General features: G+C 50.4%; 1 protein-coding gene across 3 annotated transcripts in view; it reads right to left on the reverse strand.

The window, feature by feature from the left end:
* The window catches only part of PYROXD1 (pyridine nucleotide-disulphide oxidoreductase domain 1), a 274293-nt gene that overhangs the window by 225037 nt on the left and 27659 nt on the right, over nt 1-21597 (reverse strand). The gene's annotated exons all lie outside the window — the stretch shown is intronic.

Genomic DNA, 21597 nt, shown 5'->3' on the forward strand with positions numbered 1-21597 from the left:
TAAACACCCAGTAGTTAGATCTATTTGTTAAAGGAGCAGGTAGAACTAGCAGGACACATAAAAAGTCCTGGTATAATGCCACATGCCGGGACTCAAAACGAGATCTTCTACTCGCATTAAAGGCTCGTAGATGCCGGGAGGAGATACAAGCCAGAAGACGGGCTTATAAGATACTGTTGGCAAATGCTAAGGCCGAATGGGACCAAAAACACTGGGAGGAACTCTCTGGTGCATTAGCCACTAAAGACTCTCATAAATTCTGGCGGCTAGTCAACAACGGGTCAGAAGATCTTCCATCGGCAATCGAATCCAACATTGCCCCGAGCACATGGCAAGAGCACTATCAGTCCTTATATGCAATGGAGGATGCGTCCCAGAGTACCCCCCATTGCACTGTGAACCCTTTACGGAAAAAGAAGTTTGTGCTGCAATTGCGGGGTTGGCAGGAGGAAAAGCCCCAGGGCTTGACGGGGTGCCAGGAGATCTTTTCAAGCAGGAGCCAGGGATATGGGCTCCCTATCTCCTGCGGTTCTCAAGGGTATGGAGGTCCCCGACACTTGGCTGGGCGCAGAGGTGGTCCCAATATTCAAAAAGGGATCCCCTCTGCTCCCAGCCAACTACCGTCCAATAAGCCTCATCGATGTTTCACAGCAGCTTTTCGGTAGGCTAAAATTTGGACCGGTTGCAGGAGTTGGTTGGAGGAAACAGACACTCTTAGCCCATATCAGGCAGGATTTAGGAGGGGGGTCTCCACAATTGACCAAATATTCAGATTAAACCTCATGTACTGGAGGACTTCACTGATCGAGGGCGGCACCTTGTACACGGTTTTTGTGGACCTACGTGCCGCCTTCGATTTAGTGCAAAGATCAAAACTGTGGGAGGTAATGGGAGAGTTAGGCGTCCCGAAAGACATCCTAGCAATCCTGATGAAACTACATCAAAACAACTTTGCACGGGTCAGGTGCGGGAGAAGCGGTAATCTAACTGAAAGATTCCCCGTTTGCAGAGGAGTGAGACAGGGTTGCGTGCTTGCACCGACCTTGTTCTGCCTCTTTGTGAACGGGGTAATCGCGCACCTGACTGGGATTGCCAACACCGACGCCCCAAAACTGACCGGCAGCAGGGTGCCCGCAATCATGTTTGCGGATGACACCCTACTGCTGTCCAAATCCCTGATGGGCATACAGAGGGTGCTAGATGGCTTCCTGGAATTCTGCACAGAAAGGAAACTTGAAATCAACCCACAGAAAACGAAATTTATGATCTTAAACCCCACGTCCTTCAAGCGGCCAAATCCCCTGCTTGGCACAGTGTGCTTGGAAAGGGTTCACACAATAGAGTATCTGGGAATAACCCTAAACCAAAACCTTACGTGGGGCACTCACCAGATTAAAGCGAATATGAAGCTGGCCCAGAAGGCAGGTGGCATTATGAGAATTGCGACCAAGTCAACATACCGCCCTCTCAGCCCCGCTATTCAAATATATAAAGCCCAGGTGCGGGGGGAGTCACCTACGGGGGAGAGATGTGGGGTCACATGTCATCCTCCAACTTGCTGACCACAGAAAACAAATTCCTAAGGCAGCTGACCGCTCTCCCACCAGTACCCCACTCCTGCCCCTGAGACTGGACTTGGGCCTGAGGCCTATCACGGAGGAACTAGGGCTCAAACCATTAACATTCTGGCGTCGTATCTGGAGTAGCCAAGATCTCACCTCCTATAGAACTGAGTTACAGGAATTTCTATCTCTACCCAACGCCACCAAGACCCCTTAGTTAAATTATATCAAGAGAACTTGTGAGACCCTTGGACTACCAGAACTATGGTCACACCCGGAAAGCACAAGTACCAGGATCCCAAGGAAAGCGCTCTCCAGAGCATACTACGACAAAATGCTTCTCCGTGCCCTGGACAGTGCACGAGAGGGATCTTTGACACATCGCTTTATTAAAACTAAAGACTCATACAACCTTGAAAGTGTTTTGGATGGCATGGCTCCTGTCTTAACAAGAAAACTATTCTTGCAATGGAGGTATGGGACCCTACCTCTAATGTCTTTTACTAAAGCATGGTCCTGCCGGTCCCCCACAGAGACGTGCCCTGCATGTGCCCACACTAAGGAGAACGAAGTACATGTCATTTTTTTCTGTCGAGCTTACCAAAAAAGCAGGAAATTTTGGCTCTTCCCCCTCCTTAAAAACCTGGGATTTAGAACATTCTTATCTGCATTTAGAGTTCTAAAGACAGATTTATCACCGCCAACTGTGTTTGCCTTAGCTAAATTCCTAACTGCAATGTGGCATGCCCGTACCCGATACATAAAGATGGCAGGAGACCGTTGAAAATTCCCTTCCCTTAATTTTCTGTCACCCTTGTTTTAATATTTCCTTTTTAAACTTATGTATTTAATACCAATGATATATTGATACTTTGGAATTTTAAATGATGTGGTATTTTGTATATCTTTTATGATCACCTGATCGAAATAAAGATTTGAAATTTGAATTTGATTGCCATTAGCACCCTTAGGAATAGCTCCAGGTCAAACATTCCTCTGTCAGGAAGGGGGGAGGGGGGGGGGTTGGATTCATAGAATCACTGAGGAGGAGTGGGTGCTTCATTTTCAATCCATCTTTGACTGCTCCACTGAGCACAGCTGCCAAGGGAGTCGGTCGTAAATGAGCCGCCAATAATCCTCGAAAAGGATGAGGTTATAGCTGGTATTGAAGGGCTATCCATTAACAAAGCACCGGGCCCAGATGGGATTCCTCCTGACTTATTTAAGTCCAACCCTCTGTTTTGGGCACCAATTCTAGTGGCTGTGTTTAAAGCAGCGGCAAAAATTGGGTGTTCTCAATCATGGGCTTCCTCCACCATAGTCCCTGTTTTCAAGAAGGGAGATAGAAATAGCACCCACTGCTACAGGCCCATATCTCTCATTGACTTAGTGGTGAAGGTAGTAGGACGTATCCTCTTGTAGAGATTATCAACTTGGGCGGAGGAGGAAGAGATCTTGTTGGATGTCCAGTATAAATTCCGGTCGGGCCGCTCTACCACTGCTCAGTGCCTCAACTTATATATCATACTGAGCAAATATACTGTGGCACGTTCCGGTACTATCTATCTTGCCTTCATGGACTTGTCCTCCGCATTTGATTGCGTTAGCAGAGCTAAATTGTGGCAGTCCATGAGGGCAAAAAGGGTGGATAACAATATTGTCCATTTTTTAGAGGACCTGCACAAATTAACTAAGGTAATGTCAGGTTCTCCCAGGATCTTTGGGTTACCAGGGACCTTGAGATTAAGAGGGGTGTACGGCAAGGCTGCATTTTGGCTCCATTTTTGTTAAATTTTTACATCAACGACCTGGAGTCTGAATTAAGAGTGATTGAAGTGGATTACCCATATGTAGGGCGGCATGGCATTCACGTCCTGTTATATGATGACGACGCAGTGCTTATATATAGGACGGCATTGGGTCTGCAATCCCTTCTAACAGCATTTTCTAGTTTCCTGTCTTATCGGGACCTAACTATTAATAATTCCTAATCTTATGTAATGGAAGTGGGGCAACAATCTAAAAAGAGTTTTCAATTCAGTGTTGGCCCTGCTAAGATCCCCCGAGCTAATGTATTTTTCTATTTAGGAGTTCTTTTTTTTTTTTCAGAACAAATTTTATTGTAGTACTGACAAAACACCAAGGGGGACACTGTCCCGCATTACATCGCAGGACTAGTGAGCTCAGACACGAAAGAGGATATATAATCAGTACAAGCAAAAGTAAATTATGCACCCGCCCCCCCCAACCCCCAACTCCCTACCCCCCTACCCGAATCCCACCCCTTTCCCTATACAGTGTCTGCAAATCTCAAGGCATAAAGCAAGAAAATACAATAATGTGCGTGCTCCCGGCCGCCCAGGGTCCAATAGTCAAAGATCCTCTCCAGTGTCTTGGGGCATTGGTGGCTCCAGCCACAGTCCTCTATAATCCGCCCATCTTTTCCATATCTTAAAATGTTTCCTAGGGCATCCCCTGGCCTCAAAGACAGGACGCTCCAGCCCCATGCAAAAGTCCAACCCCCGTCTCCAAACTTCCAGCAGGGGGGCCCTGGGGTCCTTCCAGGCCCTGGCTATGTCTTGTTTAGCTACAGTGAGGCCCAAAACCAGTAGATGGCGTTTGTAGATGTTGCCCCCCACCTGTTCCATAACATGCAATAGGCCGAGCTGCGGTGTACGGGGAAGGTCCCAGCCCAAAACCTCAGCCAGACAGTCCCAGACACCTCTCCAGTATCTCACCAGGTTTACACACGACCACACAGTGTGGACAAATGTCCCAACCGCTCGTCCGCACCTCAGGCACTCAGGGGAGGCAATCAGGCCTGCTTTCCACAGGCGTTCTCTGGTAAAATAGGCCCTATGTAAGTACTTAAATTGGATAAAGCGTAGCCGCAACGCAATGGCCGCCCCCCTCGGGACCTCCAGGGCCTCCCTCCAATCCTCCTCTTTGAGAGCTCCCACATCCCCCTCCCACGCGGAGCGCAGTCTATCCAGGGAGAAGGAGCAGTGCGTGACCAGGGTCTGATATATAGTCGAAATTTTCTTGGCCTCCAGTTCCCCCATAAACACCTTAGCTTCCAGGGGGCTGAACTCGGGCAGGGACTCTAAGCCCACCAGAGAGGGAGACAGCGCATGACGTAGTTGTAGGTATTTAAAGAATTGGGTTGTGGGCATGGCGTATTCTGCACTCAAGGTCTGGAAGGATTTAAGGGTTGTACCCTTCATGATGTGACCTAGCGTTGAGATGCCGATTGCGTCCCATCCCCTGAATCCCCGTAGGGATGCCAGCGCCGGCAGGCGTCCGTTCTGCCACAGCGGGGTGTCCCTCGTCAACTTGTTCCACCACCCCATGCGGCGCAGAGTCGCCCTCCACACTCGGAAGACCACCTGGGTGACTATGGGAAGCCTCTTCCTGATAGTCGCCGAGTACAGAATGGTGTGTGCCGTGTCCGGGTCCATCAGGTATCGTTCTAGGGCGTAAGTCGGGTCGCCCCGATCCCCATACCACCAGTCATTAAGCACCAGTAGGTGCGCCGCCTGATAGTAGGATAAAATATCTGAGGTGGCCAGGCCCCTGCAGTATGTGGACAGGAAGCAGGTGCGGAGAGCCACCCTCGCCACTCCCCCAGCCCAGAGGAACTGGCTCAGAGCAGTGTTCACTTGACAAAACCACTGCGGTGCTATGGGGCATGGGTGGTTTTGCAGTTGGTATAGGAGGCGCGGGAGGGCCACCATTTTAAAGATCGCCGATCGGCCATAGATGTTCAGTGGCATTCTGGACCAAGTTCTCATGTCCGATCGCACTCTATCCCAAACTGGCACCACATTGCGCTCCCATGCCACATTCGGAACGTCTGTAATAAAGAAGCCCAGGTATTTGAGCCCACCTGCCGCCGTCTGTAGCGTCGACGCCCATGCACCCAGCCCCTCGCTATCCCCCAGCACCCACAGCTTAGAATTCTGCACGTTGAGATGCAAGCCCGAAACTTCCCCGAAAATTCGCATTATCTCCAGGACTCTGGGCCCGGATCTATTGAGGGCCGTGAGGAAGAAGAGGACGTCATCGGCATACAATGCAATGCGATCGGACGGGCCCATCTCCCATTCTAGGCCCCAAAGCTGCGCGTCCATCAGCACCCACGTTGCCAGGGGTTCCATGGCCAATGCGAATAGGTAGGGTGAGAGAGGGCAACCCTGCCTGGTGCCCCGCCCAATGGGAAAGGGTTTTGACAGTGCCCCCGCTACTCTCACCGACGCTGTCAGGTCCGTATAGAGCAAGCTCAGATAGGAGAGGAAGACAGGCCCAAGGTTAAGAAGGGGCAGAAGCGCCCGAAGGTACACCCAGCTGAGAGAGTCGAAGGCCCTATCCACGTCAGCTAGAAGAAGTGCCGTTGGGATCCCCGCGGCACGGGCCGTCTCCACTACCACCTGCGCCCGGCGGATATTGTGTCTTGTCGCCCTATGGGGCATAAACCCCGCCTGATCCGGATGAATCAAGTCGGTGATATATGGGAGGAGGCGGTTGGCCAGGGCCTTAGCCAGTATCATCGCCTCAAAGTTTAAAAGGGAAATTGGCTGGTATGAGGAGTGGTGTTCAGGGGGTCTCCCAGGCTTGCAAAAAACCACAATTTCGGCATGTCGCCAGTCCGCTGGGAGGCGACCGCACTCCTTGGCGGCCTCCAGTGCCTGCCTATATCGCCCCTCGAGCTGGAGATGAAAGGTTTTCATGAATTCACATGGGAATCCGTTGGGTTCCGGGGCCTTACTAGTATTCAGTTCCCCGAGCGCCGTGCCCAGCTCCTTCAGAGACAGAGGGAGTTCCAGCTGATCACGGCTCTCATCCGAGAGCACACGCGTCGGGAGGTCCGCCAAGAATTTATCAACGTCCTCCGCAGGGAGGATCTCTCGAGGGGCATATAGGTCCGCATAGTACCGAGCGAAGCTGGCCGCTATGTCTTCAGGGGCCGACATCTGGTCCCCCCGTTCGTCCCGAATACCAGGCAGGGTCTGAGCCCGGAAGGTGTGTTGGCAGAGTCTATATAGCATGGTGCTGGACTTATCCCCCCATTGATATATCCTACTCTGTGTGGCCAACCAAAGCTGGCGCGCCTCACCGAGTGCCAGGGATGAGTACTCTTGCTGCGCCAACAGGAGCCGCCCTACGGCCTCATCTGTGTCGCCCACAGTGCAATCTCTCTCGAGGTCTCTAACCCGTCCCACCGCCTCCTCCACCTCTCTCCGACGGGTCCTGCGGGCATCGGCACACCAAGCAATGTCCACCCCCCGGAGCACTGGCTTCAGCGCCTCCCACTGGGTGGCGGCGTCCACCTCCGGTCCGTCGTTCTCCGCCCAATAGTTAGAAATGGCTTCCCGTAGGTGTGTGCGATAGCTATCTTGCTGCAGGTGCCACGCCGACTGGCGCCATCGGAAGGGCTGTCACCTCTTGTCTAACCGCAGGTCTAAGGACACGGGGGAGTGATCCGAGAGACCACGGGGATGCACATCTGTGGAGGCGACCCTTGTCAGCCAGGGGAGCGGAATGAACAAGTAATCCAATCTGGAGAAGGACTTGTGTACTGCCGAGACATACGAATATTCGCGACTCAGAGGGTGCTGATACCGCCAGGAGTCAATCCAACCCATGCCCTGCGCTAGGCCATTAAGTTTCGTCGGTGCTGCCGCTTGGGGTTCCCTACCGGGCCTATAGCGATCCACCCGTCCATCCATAACGTCATTCCAGTCACCTCCCACAATCGCCAGAACATCCGGGACATCAGCCCACACCTCAAACAACTTTTCAATAAGTGCCTCCTGCAACGGGGGCGGAGCGTACACACTGCCAAATACCATCGGCTCATCCCCAACTATACCTTTAATGAACACATATCTACCATGGGCATCGATCCAGTGCTTCTCGTGTACATAAGAGAGCCTGCGATGTATCAGTACCGCAAAGCCCGCATGAAATACTTGTTGGTAGCCATACCTCTGTAAACTGAGGGTCTTGGTGCCCTGGAGGTGCGTCTCCTGTAGGAGGAAAACGTCAGCCCCTTCCCTTTTCCTCAGCCGCAGCACCGCTCCACGCTTTATTTTATCCAGCACCCCACGGACATTCCAACTCACTACTCGTAACATCGCCTGTGGGAGGCCTGGCCTTTGGGCGTCAACCATTGTCAATGGGGAGAAAATGCAGAAGCCTGGGCTCTCGGAGCCACACACACAAACAATACACTTAGTTAGTTAGCGCAGACACTGTTTCAACCTTAACCACCCCCCCCTTACCCTGCCCTCCCCCCCCCCGGGCAACCCAACCTCCCCTCCATCCCCAGCCCCTGTCCCCACCCGACCCCCAAACAAGACCTCAACTGCCTACCTCCCCCACCCCCCAATACCTCATAGAACATTGAAGTATCTGTCGCGGCATGGGCAGCCACGGGCCCAAAACAGAGCGCCCAAGGCCAACCATCCCAGTGGATCCCAAACACCCACTAACCTAAGAACTCCCCCTTTCCCCCGAACTTCTCCCACTCACGTGGGAGGCAGGTAGCCCATGTATCGGAGCACCCCGAACCCATCTCATAGTTACAGCAATTACTGGTAAAACCAAACTAGTGTGGCAGTTTATGCAGCGTTCAAGTGTCAATAATGCGAAGCACAGGAGGATCTCTCCCATCAGCTAGGGCAGCTGGTTTCCGTAGGTGGGCAGGACCACCCATAGCCCCTCAGCCATCCCCACCCGAGTGGTCTGAGTCAGTGGGCGCAGCAGTCCGAGACCCAGTGGTAGAGGCGGTACGCTTCCGAGATCTGGACTTTCTATTCAGTGGCAGTGATCCTCCTTGACCTCAGTGCGGCATTCGACACGGTCAGTCATAACACCCTACTGAACTGTCTCTCGAATGTCGGCATTGTGGGCAAGGCTTGGCTCTGGTTAAAAATCTTTCCTAAGTAACAGGTCATTCCAAGTGTTTGACGGTCAGACAGGGTCCTCCAGCATACCCCTGAAGTGTGGAGTCCCCCAGGGCTCCTCTTTAAGCCCCGCGCTGTTTAACATCTATATGAGGCCATTGGCTGAGGTAGTTCGTCCGCATGGAGTTAAGATCATTTCCTATGCAGACGACACCCAGCTGGTGGTCTCATTAGCGCAGGAGGCTCAACAACCACTCTCAGGTGGATTAACAAAATGCTTGGAGGAAGTAAAAGCCTGGATGACTCTGTCATCGCTAAAGCTCAATGGCGACAAAACGGAGCTTATGCTCCTAGGCCCTGCCGACCCTACCCTTTTCAACTCATTATGGCCCACCTGCCTAGGCCCCCCCGGTCCCGAAAGAAAACATCAAAAGCCTAGGGGTGTGGTTAGACAGGAGTCTTTCACTGAGCACCCAGGCCACAAAGCTCTCAGCCACCTGCTTTGGACTACTCAGGACACTTAAGAAAGTTCTTCCTTTGCTCCCAATGGAGGCAAAGCAGATAGCCATACAGGGCATCATACAATCCCGATTGGACTCCAACAACGCCCTCTATCTGGGTGCTCCAGAGTACACACTAAGAAGACTTCAGATAGTCCAAAACTGCGCCGCCCGCACTCTATTACAGATCCCACGCAGAATGCCAGCTAGAACGGCACTGACCAGCCTGCACTGGCTCCCAGTGCGGAAGAGAGTCACTTTTAAGGCAATGTGTATTGCGCACCAGGCCTTCTGGGACTCAGGACCCCAAATCACTCGAAGTCTTGTAAGCCAGTATCGTCCAGGCAGAGACCTGCGATCCAGCCAAGCTTTCATGGCAACAGTCCCGAGAATCAAAAGGACTAGATCGGGTGGAAGAACGTTTGCCTTCAATGCCGCCAAGATCTGGAATTCCCTTCCTTTGCATTTAAGATCCAACCCCGACCTAGTCTCTTTCCGCAAACAACTAAAAACACACCTGTTTAACTCTCCGCAATAAACCTGTTCCTCCCCCCGGCTCTGTACCTCACTCACCTTCCAACAGATACCGCTAGTGCTTGGACGCCTCAGGGCAGCAATTCGCGCTCTAAAAATCTACCTTCTTCTTCTTCTTCTTCTTCTTCTTCTGGCGTTTTGATCACTCCGGGTTTGCGATGAATCACTCGTGTGGCCCGGATCAAGACCCGGTTGAGCGTGGGGCCTGACTCTCACCGTTTCATCCGTCCACCTGAAGACATCCTCCGACGTATCGAAAAAGTGAGTCCGGGATTGAAAGACAACTCGTAGGCGGGCCGGGTAGAGCAAGGAGTACTGAATCTTCAAGCCCCGAAGTTTCGCCTTGGCGGCCAGAAAGGCGTGCCTCTGCTGTTGTACCATCCTGGTGTAGTTGGGGAAGATCATGATCCTGTGGTTTTCGAATAAAAGGGAATCCTTGGCCCTCGCCTCCCGCAGTATAGTGTCTCTATCATGGAAGTTCAGGATTCTGGCGATCACCGGCCTGGGCCGCTCTCCCACTGGCGGCTTCTGTGTCAGGGCCCGGTGGGCGCGCTCAATCACAAAGCAGCGGGATAAGGTATCCGGGGGGAGCCAGCTCTCCAGCCATTGGGAAAGAAAGCGTTCCATGCTGCCCTTCTCACAACCCTCCGGAATACCTACGAAGCGGAGGTTATTCCTGCGCGCCCGCCCTTCAGCATCCTCCACCCGTAGCGCCAGACCCTTTTGAATGCTCTCCATCGCCGCCATTTTCTGCTTCAGGGTTCCGACATCATCTTCCACCACTGAGATCCTGGACTCGGTCTCTGTGATGCGCGCCACAGCGTTGCGGAGGTCTTGTCTCAGGAGGGTCACGTCCGCCCCAACAGCCCCAATCTTGGCGTCCAGCATGTCTCTGGATTGGGTTATCGCCGCCATGAGCGCCGCATTGTCCGGCCCCGACCCCTGACCGCCCTGTGCTCCTGGGCCGCCATTCGGTTCCATGAACTTGTCGATGGGCCCCTGCCTAGCGGGCCCACCCCCCCCTCTGGTCATGGCCAAGTCCTGCTCCGGTATCGCCACCCCAAAAGCGTTAGCGGATCCTCTGGTGGGGTAGTTCACACCTCCAGCAACCACCAAGGAAGGTTCACTGTTCAGGCACTGCTACAGCTGATGTACGCCACACACGCACCGCCGCCGTCTATTCCGGGCGGGGGGGAAGGGGCCACTCCACAGGTCCCCGCAGGCCCCCGCAGGCCGAGCCCCAGCGTGTATGAGAGCTACCAAAGACACCTCACCCTATGAGTTCACCGCCACAGCCAGGACATGTCCACCTCAGAAGCCCCCACGATCGTCCGGGGGTATCCCAGGCCCGCAGTTAGGTCCGGCAGCCTGCCCAGGGTCCCAGTGCAAGTCCAAGCCTATCCCACCGGGCCCTACCGCCCCTCTAGCCGTCACTGCAATGCGAGGGGGGGGCTCCCCTGGGGGGGGCACTCACTGTTCGGCGGTCACCTCCACAGGGTCGGCGCTAGGTCCACACCAGGGCTGCAGGCACGTCCCTCCCGGCACGGACACGATCCACTCCGGGCCGTCCCACCGGCCCCAGACCACTGCCCCGGTGTGCACAGCAACGGCGATCACAGCAGTCTGGTTCAGGCGCACCACTGACCTCGTTGCACCTCGGGCCTCACTGCCTCCGCACTCCTGTCTCGAGGGCTGATGCTGATGCCACCGGGCGGGTGCCACCAAACTCGAGGCCCCGGCTTCACCAAGGCCAGGTAGGCCGCTGCTTCCCCTCGGCGGTCCCCGGGCACCAGCCTCCATCACCGCCACTGCAGGAGCAGCCAGGGATCTCCCCAGCACGTCGCTGATGTCAGGCAGTCCTGGGCTTGGGCAGAAGGACGGCACCTCCGGCTCCTGCGTGAGCCCTCAGTACCGGGTGCGCCAAACTCGAGGCCCCGGCTTGCCGTCCGGGACTAGGCCGCTCGCTGCTCCGGCCGGTTCCGCCGCCCTGGACGGTCCTGAAGCGCCGCTCCCAGGGTCGGAAGGCCCCCAGCACTGTCCGCCACAATCGCCCCACAGATAGTGTAGTGTTCGGGTCCGGGGGCAAGGATAATCTGCCGGATAATCTTCAGGCTAGCGGGAGCTCTAGAGAGCCACGTCTGCCATCAGCGCCCGCTAAGCCACGCCCCCTTAGGAGTTCTTTTTGACGATAAATTAAAATGGGGTACTTTAATCTTGAGAAAAAGGGGGGACGTGGTCCAGGTTAATGCGTCAATTCTTAATTTTGCCTCTAAAACAGGGAGGAAACCAACAGGAGCTATGCTAAAGGTTTACCAAGCCAAATGTTTGGCTATAGCCACCTACAGTAGTGAAATATGGGGATACACTGCTGGAGAACGACTTTTTGAAACGCCTTCTGTGTGTCCCGCGCGGAACCTCCAACTTAGCGGCACATGAGAAATTGGGGGTCTCTTATTTAAGAGATGTTCTTGCAATGCGCCCTCTGATTTTCTGTTTGAAGTGTTGGTTGAATAAAGATTTAACCCTCAACCACATAATCTTAAGAGAGTGCATGTCTCTTGACAATGCAATCTGAATCCCGTGGCTTAAGTACCTTAAGAGTAGCCTGGAAAGGTTAGGACGCATAGATTTTTTTTGTAAGCCAGAATTGATTGTCAAGAAGGATGTGGAACTTATCAGGGCAGCTTTCCTGACCCTAAGGAAAGTAGCAGGGAGGCATGGGAGTTACTGAAACCTAGTGTCTGCACGTTTTTACAACTCAAAACAACTCCGACAACAGAGCCTTACCTTATGGGGTTTTTATCAACACATGAGAAATTATTATTAACTAGGTTCCGTATGAACTTTTTTCACTTTTTTCTAGCTAGGCCCAAGGGAAACAAGAGAGGCCAAGTGTTAGCTCCCTGCGGCTGCGATGGACAGTCTCCGCAGGATGTGCTACACTTTATGTTTTTATGTAAGCTGTATGAATTTCCCCGAAGGGACTTTCTGGTTCCTATTTTAAAAAGACTGATTTTAGTCAGGCCCGTCCTGCCCTTATGTACATTCAATTGCTAAAAGAGGACTGCCTTATTTTCATAGTAGGTTTTTTAAAAGCTTCTGTGAAATCGAGGGCCTGTATGGATGTGTAGACAGTGGATGTTTAAGGTTTTAACGGTCTAGCTGATTTTGTGCATTGTTCAAAATGGAGGGCATGCTCTTGCGGTATTTTACATATATATATATTTGGGCCTTATTTATAACCTGTATAAGAGGTTTGACTTTAATATGTTTTAATGAATTACTGTTTTATGTATCTGTTTTATGTTTTTATGCACTCTTATATGTATACCTTTTATGGTTTTTGATGTAAAACCGAATAAAGTTATTTGGTTAAATTGATTGGCTATTTTCTTACATACCATTTTGCATTCTTTAAATAGCGATTACCTAAAATTCAATATTTAGGGAAAGCAAAATGGATTTTTGATACGTGTGGCCATTTTTTTTCCTTATTAGCACATCTAAAATAAATTAGGACAACAACACTCTCCAGACACTTCAAAAGAACCCAACAATGTGATAAATAACCTCTTATTTGGATATAATTTAAACAAGCATTTGCAATGCAATAAGTCTAGCATTTATGCAAGTTTAAGCTATTGGCATTGTAAATGACAATGCCTTTTATTTATGTTTTAAAAAACAAAAATAATAGTCATTTACAATGCCAATAGCTTAAACTCACGTAAATGCGAGACCTATTGCATTGCAAATGCTTGTTCTTTGTTTAATTTGGCCTCCGGGGTGGAGATCCGGGGTCTCATAAGGCTGGAGGGAGGTTTGGGGGCAGTGGGGAGGTTAGAGGCTCTGAGCTTCTGTAAATCTTTCATGGTTTACGACTGTGGAACCAGCTCTTCTACCTAATACAACAAATAGCACAGGTTTCACCAGCGATGCCAATATACATAGGACTATTGCCACTTAGTGGGAAGGCCAATTTAATATTCCCATGTGTATTGCTTTCTAGCACTGTAATTGCTCTCAAGCAATGACTGACATCTATGTGACGCTTGTTTAATCAAATGAGATACATATGTTAACAACATCGGCAAGACGAGAGACAGAAAAGGGATACATTTCATCAAAGGACTGCACGTTTGGGTCTAGGGAAACCTTAGTAACCTCATCTCCAACCCAGTCTATGCGTCCGGCAGGGAGGATGGGGCGAGGAGGAAATGGTTGCCAGGGTTTCTCAGAGCAGCAGTTTCCCATAATACAAGCGCTTGTGTCATCGGCAGTGCGTGGTGTAGTCTACAGAAGCGGGTCTTTGTGTACACTCCCCGGGCGGGCATTGGCGGCCTTGCTGTCTCCGCACCCAGGGAAAGACGAAGGGAGAATTGATTTCCAAGGAGATGGAGAACTCGCTGAAATGAGAGTGAGGAGAAGCTAGGCCTGGAGAATAGAGATAGAGAGAAGCAGTGCAGAACAAGGAGGTACTGTGGCAGTAAGCACAGGCAACGCCGGAAGAATCAAGATCGCAAGAAGCAGTGCAGAACAAGGAGGCACTGCAGCTGCTGCCCTGCGCACTGCTGCTTGCTCCTGAGGCAAAACGCCATGGAAGTGAAAATTTCAAAAGAGGTGGGACATGCACCCACCTTTAGCGATTTGCATGCATTCATTATAGAAAGACGCACGCACAAGCCAAACCAATGTGTGGGAGGAGTCAGACCCGCACAGAGTAGATACAAGAATCCTCGCAGAGCAGCGTATGCGCTCTACTAGGATCGACCTAAAAATCCTGCTCAGGGATTCCAAATATGCATCATAGCTGCAGAAATCGTTGGAATGTGGGGTTTCAAAGAATTGATAAAAATGTTGTTATGGACTTGTTTTATAAGTCTGGCAATGTCCAGAGCTAAAACATAGTGGCTGTAAACAATGGCAACAAATAATTATTACAGCATGGACACAAAGTATCTTACAATCATTTATCATATGAATGAAAACTTGGTAAAATACAAATTTAAATTTGGGCTGCACCTTCTTAAAGAAACTTGGACACCATATTTGGGTAAAAGATCCTTCTTTAAATGAAGATAATGGGCCTTTATTACACCTCATCCCTAATTAAAAAGAGGAGCTGGTCCCTAGAAATTAGTGCCATAGGGCATGTGGCTGGCCCAGGGGGCATGCGACGGACCCAAGGGGCAATATAGTTTAATTTAGGGCCCACCACCCATGTAACACACGGTGGCCCACGGAGGCGTTATATTATGACGAGTATCAAAATAAAGTGCTGCAAAAATGCCACAAATTTCTCATATCTGTGCTGCAAAATTTCCACATTTGTGCCACAAAATTTTCGAATACATGTCACAATATCCTGGGGAGTCTAGGCAATATCATAACACCGATTACATTTTTTGCCTGGTTGCAATGACTCTTGCATTTCATAACATGAACCTCAAAACCTTGTGCAAGCTGATATTATCAATAAAAAGTTACAAACTATGGAAGACCCAGAAAAAGCTTTATTTCATCCTTAATCTGACAGATGTTTAAGACTATTTGGCAGAAGCAATAAGACAGTTCAGAGAATACAAAAGAAGATCATTACAGATCTGATGAACATAGTGTAAAGTGATTTATGGCAGCTGCACATTTTTCACACCTACACGTTTTAACCCCTTAGCTGTGGCGGCTATTCCGCCGCAGCGCTAAGGGGGAGGCGGGGCCGCGCGGCGCTCCCGTACTCATGACGGAACCGCTCTGTCACGGCCCTCGTGTGGGCTGTGCTTGTGACGGAACGGTTCCGTCACGACCCCGCCCGCTCTTTAGAACGTCAGCGCAGGCGCGGAATTCGCGCCGACCAGGCACGGCGAGCGGGCCGTGACAGAACCGTTCCATCACCAGCACAGCCCACCCGAGGCTCTTGACGGAACGGTTCCGTCACGAGCACGGAAAGGCTTAATATCCAAGAAGTCTTCAAACTGATCTATAAACCCACCATCTCTGCCGATAGTTAGCTCTAGAGGGGCCCACACACACTGAATACTAGTATATATTGAGAAGTGAGCAGTACCATTTATGAAATACCTAGCCCAGTATTACCACAAGGCACACTTTTCCTGTTTTGCCACGCACACCTCAAAACAGGTGTGCCAGGCACAAACAGGGAAAGTGCAACCTATTATAGTGAATGAACTGCCCTCAGGGCACCCGCAAAGTCGCGCTGGCCTGGTGGCAGCGCATTCAAGTGAAATACGGAGCGGATACTTCAAAGCTGCTCTGTGTTTCACAGTACAGACAGCACCCATCTGAACTTTCAGGTGGGATTATAGATCCTCTTGCAGGTGTGTGCAGTGAATTATTGCACCAGACTGCAAGGGGATGTCTCAGCGGGTCCATGAGTCCCCCTTGGTCCCCACCAGAGGGTTGCCTTTCAGTGTGCGTCCGAAAGCCATGTTTGCCTTTGCACCAGAATCCATAATACGGCGCAGATGCACAGTGATTCCCTCATTTGGATGGGGCCACACCCATATGCAAAGGAGGGAACACCCTCTAATGATAGCGCTGTGACCAATTTTGGTAGCCACAGACGCTCTGTCATCCATCCCCCCCTATCCCCCCCCGGCTTCAATGTCTTGCATATTTTTGAATCTTAGAGCCAGATGTACCAACGCATTTTCCCATCCACAGAATTCGGAAAACTGTTTGATACATCTGGCCCTATGTACTTCTTCCTGTTTCTTTCTTTCAGGCAAGATTATGAAAGTTCTTCCTTTTGAATTTCAAAAACTACTGGTCATAGCCTTAGTGTTATTGAGGCTGGATTATTGTAATGCCCTATACTTGTGCATTCCTCAGAGCTCACTGAAAAAGCTTCAAGTCTTACAAAATGCTGCAACAACAATACTTTAAAAAAAAAAAAAATTTGAGTCAGTGGCCAAGTATCTTCAAGAACTCCACTGGCTTCCAGTAAAGAAAAGAGTCACGTTCAAGGCACTATGCTTAGTTTATAAAACCCTTTATGGAAATAGTCCTGCATAGCTGAAAAAAGATATTCCGGTACAGATCAAATAGGACGCTATGATCAACTAATTCAAGGACAATAATTACATACAAATCCAAAAGAGAGAAGTGGGGTGGCAGGAGTTTACTCCATATCAGAGTTCAACTGTGGAACAATCTCCCTGAACATCGGAAAAGCCAGCCTAAACTGCTTAGATTTAGGTAGGAGTATAAAACATGGTTATTTTCTGGCACATTATGATAAGTTTACTCAGTAGACGTATTTCCAGAACCTCTCATTAGACAGTGCTTTGACATTAGTGCCAAGACGACATTGCTATTCAAGCTCTTTCAAAATGTAATCAATATCAATACATGTGTACTGGCGCTAACAGCTACTAATCTTCTTCCTTCACCGAGTCATGGTGGAATAAAATACATGTTTCTCTCATGATGACAATATGGTGGGCATAGCCAGCAAGTCAAGATGGCGGACACACTCTAGGGAGGCTCCGAATCCTTGCCTCTTTATCCACCATAAGTCCTAGCTCCACAAAGCAATCCATCACTGAAAATGATTCCCGGGACCTCTCCCTGCTGCAAAAGCTGATGTCTTAAGGTACAGAGCACTTAACGACTCCCTGGTGGTGGAACCAGGGCAGCGCTTCGTGCCCACAAGGAACGCATACCATCAAAATGCATACCATCAGCGTCTGCGGCGCTGGCCTGCAGCACTGTGGGTTGATGGGCAGAACATAGGCCTGTACACAAGAGCTGGGAGGTCTATTTAGGAGACTGCAGTGTCTGCATGGCCCCTGCAGCGGCACATACCCGCTATCCGGGAGGAGATAAGAGGTGTTGCAGCTGTGCTCCTGACTGCATGCGCCCCGCATACTGAGACTTCATCAGAAAGGCTGGGGCCCCACTGGGCCTCAGCTAGAACGAGAGGCAGAGGGGGAGCGGTGCTATGCTGTACCTTTTGGGCCAAGCCAGGACTGGGGACATAACTGGATAAAGGGCCTGGGTGGCCTTCCTGCGGAGCTGAACGATGCAGCATGGAGCCACCTGGAGCCTGACCGGGAGTCACTGCTCCATAGCGGAGGGCTGCCGGGCAGCTCTCAGCTGTTATGGCGCTGATGATGCCCGACTGAACTGTAGAAGACCAGAGGGATCAGTGTGGCAGGGGCCACTCCCTTTGTGACTGGACGCGGCAAGGCGGCCTGCCCCACCCTTTGGATGGCTGTACTGGTATCCTGCGGAAACACCTGTGGCCTGCTTAAGTGACTGCCCTAGGGACCCAGGTGAAGGGGGAGACCTTGGACTGAGCTCTGCTGGTTGTGGGGGCCCAGGGGTCTAGTCGGGTCCAGGTCCTACAAGTGAGAAATGTCCGCACCTCACCGGGGAACTGGACAGCCACATCGGAATCGTCTTGCCATTTGCCCATGTTGCTGTTGGGCACAGGCTTGATTGCGCTTGGGAGCATGGGGGACAAGCCCACCTGTCCAATTACCATGGTGCAGTGCCATGCAGTGCCCACAGGCAGGCCCAATCCTCTATCTGCAAGACAAATATGACTGGGATCCCGGTGTGGGCGACGTAGGGGCCGCTGCTGGAGCAGCAATGTGGGCCCCATGCCTGACCACAAGAGACTCACATGGGTGTGCCTGTGACGCCCCCTGGTGCGCAAACCCCTTGGTAAAACTACGTGGCTGTGGCTACGCCCCCACGGCCGGCATGGGTTGCACAGTCATGGGCCGCTTCTGTTCAGGGACCCAGCAGATGTTGCCACGCCCATCGGCTACCACAGAGCGGCAAACTGGAGGACAAATAATGGTTGGACAACATATCTCGGCTGATTCCTTTGGCTCCAAACTGGTACCTCCTTGGAGCAAACCCCACTCGGGGAAGACTTCACACTGCTGCATGCTGACCATCAACACTGGCAGACAAAGTGAAGAATGTCGAGCATGCACTAGCTGAGCTTCAACCAACTGCTCGTGAAACATCAATAACAATACAAGACCTAGTAGACCAGGTGCATTAGCTGGAGCGCATGGCAGAAGATGCAGAGGGTCACTCCAGAAGAAACAATATACGTGTGGTGGGCCTGCTGTAGGGCATGGAAGAAATGGATGCCTGGACTTACACTGAAACACAGCTCTGTGGTCTGCTCCTGGAGGGGGCATTCTCTCCTTAGTTTGCTGTCGAAAGAGCTCACCGTGTGCCTGCCCATTGGCCAGCCCCAGGACCGAACCAATGGCCTTTCCTGCTCCGCCTACTCAACTACAGAGACTGAGACTCCATACTCCAAGAAATTAGCAAACTAGGAGAGGTAACAGTGGGTAGTGTCTGGTATGCTGTATTATCTCCTCTCTATTATGACTTGTCCTGTTTGTATGCTTCCATTCTTGTATCCTCCTGCTAGGACATCTAGTAGAATGTTATTATGTCATAGTGCTATACTTGTATAGAGTTGTTGAAACTGGAGGCTGAGTTTCAGTTGATGCTGTGGCCTTGGCTGTTGGATGAGACCTACTATTAGGAATGAACCTGCTTTTGACAACCCATCTGCATCCAGTGCATTACTTCTGAATTGTTACACTGGCTTAGTCGGCAGGATATTGCATTAGACATTTTGGGGCCTATTCACTGTGGTGGGTTACAAGTGTTTCTCTTAGTTGTTGTTGACATGTACTCTCGTTGGCCTGAAGTTTTCTTCTTACAATGATCGATTCAGCCCATGTCATTAAGTGTTTGAAAGAATTATTTTCCAGGGAAGGAGTGCCAGAATCCATTCTTCCCGATAATGGCGTGCAACTAATATCAAAGGAGATGGAGGAGTTTCTGTCCTCGATAGGTATAATTCACAATAAGTGTTCCCTTTATCATCCCGAGGCCAACAGAACGGTCGAAAGATATAATAGGGTACTTAAAGAGAATATTTGCCATGGCAAATTCTTCGTCGTGGAATGGAAGCGTGAAGTGCTTAAGAAAATTGAGGAAAATTGAATGACTACTCATGGCACTACTGGGAAAACTCCTTTTTTATTATTCCGCAGCAGAGTGCCTAACACCTGCCTTGAATCTTCTTGGGTCAACAGATACGAGTTATCTAAGGGGTAGGAAAGTGTTTGTGATAATAAGGATGTGCAACAGAGGGAAGAATGGAAGGCTGTTGGAAGGAAAAGATATTTTGATACTAAAAGAGCTGTAAACATAAGCAATGTGAATGTAGGAGATTGGGGCTTGATCAAACGTCCTGGTCTCTTAAGTGGTTCTCCTACTAAGTTCTTTAAACCTATAATGGTCATCAAAGTTTTCAAAAATGCTGTTAAAACTCAAGATCATCGCATCTGGCATCTTAATAGAGCGGTGGTTGAAAAGGGCACGTTTAATGGGAAGTGTGGTGTGTCCTCCCGCAATGACACCACATCTCTTGAGCATCTCATCCCTAAAACATCTCTTGGACATCTCACCCCTAATACTCACGGCATGGAAAAGAGTCGTTGTTCGTTCAGGATGATTAAACGTCCTGGTTATCTCAATGAATATGTTTAACTCTTATGTACTAGTCTTCCATGCATAGTATGTATATAGTTTGTTAAGTAAGGGAGGTGAGTGGTATGCTGCATTCTCTCCTCTCTATGATGACTTGTCCTGTTTGTATGCTTCCATTCTTGTATCCTCCTGCTTAGGTCATTTAGTAGAATGTTATTCTGTCATAGCGCTATCCTTGTATAGAGTTGTTGATACTTGAGGCTGAGTGTCAGTTGATGCTGTGGCCTTGGCTTTTGGATGAGATCTTCTATTAGGAATAAACCTGCATTTTACAACCCATCTGCATCCAGCGCATTACTTCTGAAATGTTACATAGTGCTTCTGTCAAGGTCTTTCCGGGCTATACCCTGGAGGTGCAGAGACAGAGGAGCTCATTCCTCGCAGTGAAGAGACGCCTTCACACCCTGAACATTCGCTACTTCCTCCTTCTCCCTGCCACACTTTATTTGGTGGCAGATGCCAACAGACAATTATTTGACTCGGCGGAAGAAGTTTGGAACTGGATGGAAACCAGTGGTCTGTTGACATCTCACCCTGCGTGCGGAAACTCTACACGAGCTGGTGCCATGAACAGGAACAGTTGCAGGGGAAGACACAAACAGAACCACCCCTCCTTATAGCCAAACTGTGTACTGGAGCAGGCCATTCTGGAAACATGGTGAGCCCTGCAAATCGCAGCCACGACGCGTGAGCAGGCACTGAATCCAGACCTGGACCCATTCTCATTGAAACAGCTTAGTGTTGACGGTTCCTTTGCCATGGACTCACTGTAGCATCCAGATGTAACTCCCCAGCCCGCAGGCGACTTATTTTAGAAAAGATTTTTTTGTGACCCATGCAATCCAATGTATAACAATGTTACGGACAATTTATCTCCTCGTGTGTGGGGGGAGGCGCAGTCTTGACCTATGGCTACCTTGGCGCTCTAGCTGTTACTGCATTGTCCTTAAATGCTAATCTGAATGCGCATTTCTGGCAGTTGGCATCCCTCCATACAGACAGACAAGCCATTGTTGCCCTTGCTTTTACATCCCCTCCAAGAGTTCTCTGTTCTCTCTCATCGACTCATCAGTTGGTATGTATTACAGCACGTTTGTAACAGCTTGGGCAGATACATGTCATACCTCCGCTATCATAAAGTTCTTTGTTTAGACCTTCCCCTGCAACTTCATATTTACGTTACACTGCCCCGTCCTACAGGTCACTACTAGGATACACTGCCTGCTCCCTCACACAGCATCACATAGTCAGAAGCCTGGCCGGACTCAGCCCCTGCATGGCGCATACGAACATTGTCATCTGGAATATGAGGGCATGCACACACCCTTGCGCCGCTATACTGTCTACTCTTATCTTAAGCGTAGGTCAACCCGCATTGCGCTGCTACAGGAAACGCATCTAATAATAGTTGAGGCCTGTAAGCTTCAAAGGCAGTGATGCAGTCAAGTTTTCGCCATGGAATATTCTTTATATGCCAGGGGGGTACTGATCTGGGTGAGGCCAGGTGTCCCCTTTGTGGCAAATGAAGTTGAGACTAACAGGGAT

This window comes from Lissotriton vulgaris, chromosome 1_1 (genome assembly GCF_964263255.1).
Source record: "Lissotriton vulgaris chromosome 1_1, aLisVul1.2, whole genome shotgun sequence".
Classification (NCBI taxonomy): Eukaryota; Metazoa; Chordata; class Amphibia; order Caudata; family Salamandridae; genus Lissotriton; species Lissotriton vulgaris.